Source organism: Penaeus monodon, chromosome 16, assembly GCF_015228065.2.
Source record: "Penaeus monodon isolate SGIC_2016 chromosome 16, NSTDA_Pmon_1, whole genome shotgun sequence".
Lineage (NCBI taxonomy): Eukaryota > Metazoa > Arthropoda > Malacostraca > Decapoda > Penaeidae > Penaeus > Penaeus monodon.
Genome location: NC_051401.1, coordinates 42,088,423 through 42,093,572, shown reverse-complemented (window position 1 = coordinate 42,093,572; position 5,150 = coordinate 42,088,423). Strand labels below are relative to the sequence as shown.

The following is a 5,150-nucleotide window of genomic DNA, read 5'->3' as shown; positions in this document are numbered from 1 at the left end:
AGAGAGAGAGAGAGAGAGAGAGAGAGAGAGAGAGAGAGAGAGAGAGAGAGAGAGGGAGGAGAGAGGGAGAGAGAGAGGAGAGAGAGAGGGAGAGGAGAGGGGAGAGGAGAGGGAGAGAGAGAGGGAGAGAGAGAGAGAGAGAGAGAGAGAGAGAGAGAGAGAGAGAGAGAGAGAGAGAGAGAGAGAGAGAGAGAGAGAACGCGTGCGTGAGTGCGCATTGGTGGCCTTGCAGTTCAAGATGTTGCAAGCATTCAGATCAAGTCAATAAAATGTATTTGAATTGTAACGAGCTTGCAGAGCAAATATATAGACAGTTCCAACAACAAACAGCAAAACAAATAGAGAAGCTAATCAGCAGCGGCACGAGCGCTTCCAGAGGAGTCGCCGTCGACCTTTCCTCTTTCGCCACAACTAAATGCGAACGTCAGCAAGGAGCCCCTCCAAACCATCCATTTCCTTCTGCTCCTGCCTCAGCCCCCGCCCCCCGCCCCCTCCCAAGGCCTGGTACGCCTTGAAAACGAGAAAAGACAAGGGTCACCTGTAAGCCCAGCATATCCTCTGCCTCCTGTGCTCCTACAATAACAAACTTCCGACTCGACAAGGCATCCTTGCATGCCAAGATCTTTCTCATCGGTCCTAAAGGAGTCTCTTCTCTCCTCACTTACTCTCCTCTCCTCTTTTCACTTCATTACTCTCCTCTCCTCTCTTCCCTTCTCTTCTCTCTATGCATGTATGTGGATGTGTTTCTTCGTGTTTGTGTTTGTGCGCATGTGTGACTCTAATTTCGTTCACCCTCTCATCTTTCTTGCTTCCCTTCAATCTCGACCCTCTGAGTAGCTCTCCACGCATAATGAATTCAGTGTCCCGGTGAAGGCGAGGTCGTCTGGTGCATGGTCTGTCTAGAAAGCAAGCCGCAGCAAAGCTCAAACACACACGAAGGAACAACAGGCCCCTTAAACGGATGCAAATGCTCTTTCCACACCCGTTCACAATAGTTATGTCCCTATCATCGCACTCAAGGCCTTGGGTTAGCCTCGCCTACCGCAGGACGACTTCGCCAAGGGGTGTCACCGTTCTCAGCCTATCCTCTTCCCTCTTCTCCACTCCTAGCCACTGAGGCTAAACCGCAGACGGGATCAACACTACTCCTATTACCCGAGCACGAATTCCTCATCTCAGAACAACGCCACAAACACACACACACACACACTTGTCACCCGGCCTCCTACATGAAAAACCATTCGTGAACCGTGGCGGAGGTAGCGATGGACAGGGGGGGGGGGGTCTGAAGATGTACCACCAATACTATCACGTGTCCCCGCAACGCCAGTCGAGAACCCGCCATCCGATACTTCGCTTTCGGTCCGCTACGCGCAACACCTGGGGTCGCTCCCTCGGAAAACAATCGACAAGAAATTATTAGCTCGTGCACTGCCGGATCCATTAAAGTGAACGGCAGTATTTTTAAGTATATAATGCTTAACTCTAATGGCTGTCTGATAGCTTAGAAACCTTTGGAAAACGGGTTGACAAGTAAGTGGTCACCATGTGCTCTGGGTTTCTGGGGGCGCAACAACCACTCCCCCAGCCCAGAGTGATGAGGGGACAGAGGGGCAACTGACAGGGGCGAAGTGCAAGATGTGACGGCGGGATGCCCTGGCGAGGAGCAGGCAGTCAGTGGAATGGAGGCATGGTGGTGACATTTACAGGTCTCACGTACCACACCTACCCGTGGCCCCCTCAGCGCCACCAGGCACTAGCGAGGGAGTTCCTGTCCGTGCATGACACCCCATAAACAAAAACACTCTTGGGGACACACATTTACACATAAGCAAGATTAAAAATACTGTCTCCACTTATCAAGTCGTCCCACAATGAATCACTTAGATCACTAGGCATCATATCATCGTCTTTATCTCACAGTACGTTTGCTCTACACTAACTGCCACCACAAACCAGGGAGTCACTGAGCTCGCCCCCATTCGGGTTTAGAGGCCCCTTCGTCACAGACAATAACTGTCAGCTGAACATCTCGCCAACCATCCCGACGTTTCCTGGGCTCGACATATTAAACTGCAAAAGTTTCCTTACAGTCCATGTATTTGTTATTTAGATAAAAAGTTTTTTTTCCACATTAATAAACTTTCAAATCGTGTCGCTCTCCCTGGCGTATATCAAAAAGAGGCACACGGAGGATCCATCAACCCTCTCTCTACACGCACATAACATAAAAGGCGATAAACACAGACACGCACGCGCGCAGACCCGACACTCACTGACACACACCCACACGGTACGCGCGCCGGCCGAGCACTGACTGAAGCCCCCGCTACCCCGCTCTCCCTCACCCACCACAACAACACACGCTCCTCTCGCACGCTGCCAGTGCCACGGCCTGACAGCATACGCACACACGCATACGCACACGCACCGCTCTCTCACGCACGACAACTGGACGACACTTAGTCATTTCTGCCAAGTCATCCCATCTGGTAGTTTAAAGGGCTGTGTGTTCTGCTGTGAGAACTCCGGCCTTCTGTTTCTCCCGATATTTTTTCTAATTGCAGATCGAATTATAAACGAAAAAGAAAGAGAGCTACTTCTCGTGACCGTCTCCCTGTCAGCCACGGTGCAAGGGCAGCCAGGCGCTCTAGCGGCTGCCTTCGCTCCGACATTCCTTACGCGACGACGCTGGGCGCATTGCAACGCCGCACCGCCCGCACGCCCGCCCGCCACGCTGCACGAAATCAATCGCAGGTCGAGGGAACCGCCGGGATGGTCAAAGGGCACGCCCCCTTTTCTCCTAGAGATGCGTCTCCTGTAGTGCGACCTTAAAAGACAGTGTCACCTTTCCTGCGTGGAACAACGTACGGAGCGAGAGACTGAGGAAGGAGGGTATGCCAGGTACCCACCTAACCATACACAATGCGTCTTCAGATAATGGAAGCATGCACACCCGCTCCTAAAGAATAAGCAACGGTAAGGAACATCAATGAAATATGAGCCAATAAAAGTTCTCACCCATACGTTCGGCGATCCTGCGCTCACCCGCACGTCCGGGCGCCCACCCGCCCACCCCCTTCATTCCAAAGTTTACTGCTTTGGATTTCCATGACTAAACAGCCGTGACGGCTTCCCCGCGCTTCATTATACATTCCCGCGACGCAGTTTCCAACACCCAGTCGCCTTCGGGTTTCCAAAACCAACGCCGAGAAAAAAAATAAAAGCAGCGAAAGAAGGCATAAAACACACACAAAAAAAAATAAAACAGAAAGAAAGAAAATAGATCTCTCCTCAGACAAACCCGGAACAAGTCGGCCGGACGCCTCTCCCGCGCCTTTACACGATCAAGCTGTTATATGGAAATCTGGTGACCGCGGAGCACTCCTCAGAGGGGGAGGACAAGGAAACGGAGAGGAGAGAATGAGAAAAGAGAATGAGAAAAAATGAGAGGGAAGAGGAGGAGGAGGAGGAGGAGGAGGAGGAGGAGGAGGAGGAGGAGGAGGAGGAGGAGGAGGAGGAGGAGGAGGAGGAGGAGGAGGAGGTCGTCGAGGTGGATGGATAATGGATAGAGAGAGAGTAACTATTAATTAACAGGAGAAAAATGGAAAAGAGGAGGGAGAGGAAGGGAAAAAATAAAAGCAGGAAGACAGGAAAGGACTACAATACAGCGAAGGCGGGGAACAAAGGCAGAGACCCCGATCAAAGGAGAGGACAGACCCCCAAGAACAGGAATAGGGAAAGGGTTGAGGGAGACGGTACAGACTGAAGTAGAAGATAATGGAGTGAAGACCGGAGGGCGGCTGATGGTCCCGCATGATAATATCTACATATTAAACATCGGTTCGCTGGCCGGCTATCTTGTAGGCCACTGCGACCGCTATTCGGGTCCCGGCTCCTCCATCTACAGCATAACACTGTACTTGTTCTTTATAACAATGGCTGTGTAATGTTTTCTAGATGTTGCGCAGAAGGACGGTCACTCAATGCAAAAAAATAGGGGAAGGGTGCTTAAAAAGGATTATAAAAATTATAAAACACGGAGAAGTGTATTGCACCATTCGACGAAATTCAAACAAGCCATTCCTATACAGACGCAAGCGAAGAAAAAAACTGCCGCAAATCCGCCGCAGTGAGTCTCTCGTTTTGACGCCGCTGGGGTCGTTGAGAACGCCATGTATACAAAATCCAAAATCCATTTTACGGTGTAGCAACCGTCTGGTCGCTGTGGATGACTTACATATAAACAAATTAGTAAATATCATGTCTTCGTCTATATCTACATCCATATCTGCAGCTATATCTACCTATATATATATATATGCACACGCCTCCTTATCGAAGATAACATCACCACGTCTCCACATCTAAGTGTTAATCACACGCCAGCAACACAACAAACAAGTCCCTTTCCCCATTACAAAAGCTTCCATTCGCGCACCCTCTTCCTTTTCCCCTTTTCCTCAGGCCCTTCCCTTCTCTCTCTCCACCACTTGGCTCTCTCTCCCCCTCCCCCCTCCTCTCCCTGCCTCTACGCCATGCCGCCTTCACCCACTCCATCCTCCTTCCGCTGGCTACCTGAAGCTCTCCGATAACAGGCATCGGGTGGCGCAGTCGGTTGATGTGTTCTTGATAAGCTGTATATTGACTGCTGGCTCCCTCCCGCCTAAACCATTAATGACCCAGCAGGCAACACGAGAGAATGGGGGTGGGGGTATACATATAGGGGGAGAGAAGCATAAGCCACATCTGCCGCCGCTTGGCTCTATTAGCCCCTGATGCCGAATCCATTAACCTGCTGACCTATTAGACCTCCACTGCCTCCTTTATTTCTTCATCTAATCTCTTCACCCTTTTCCTTCCGTACAAAGTTATGAAATACTGAGCCATCGGCAGGAATCTAGGCCTATATACCCGCCCACAGCATTTAAACGTCCCATCCCGCGAGGTGACGACGCCCCACAGAGCTAACACCCTTCGCCAAGACCTGGCCCACGTGCCTGTGTCGGAGCCCAATCTGCGGTCGTGTCAGCTGACGCCGGCCGACCGAGGGGGCGTGGCTTTGGAGGGTCGGAGAGACGCATGTTCTTCAGAAGTACTCAAAAAAAATCCAATTAAAACTTTTCCCTCCCCGCTGACGAACACATCTC

General features: G+C 51.1%; 1 protein-coding gene across 14 annotated transcripts in view; it reads right to left on the bottom strand.

Annotated features, from left to right (window-relative positions):
• Positions 1-2,311, bottom strand: part of LOC119582818 (CLIP-associating protein 2-like) — a 128,870-nt gene extending 126,559 nt beyond the window's left edge. For all 14 annotated transcript variants that reach the window (XM_037931270.1, XM_037931272.1, XM_037931278.1 and 11 more), the window contains exon 1: positions 2,277-2,311. The gene's annotated coding sequence lies outside the window, so the exon portion shown is untranslated. The remainder of the gene's footprint in view (positions 1-2,276) is intronic.
• Between the last annotated feature and the right edge of the window lie 2,839 nt (positions 2,312-5,150).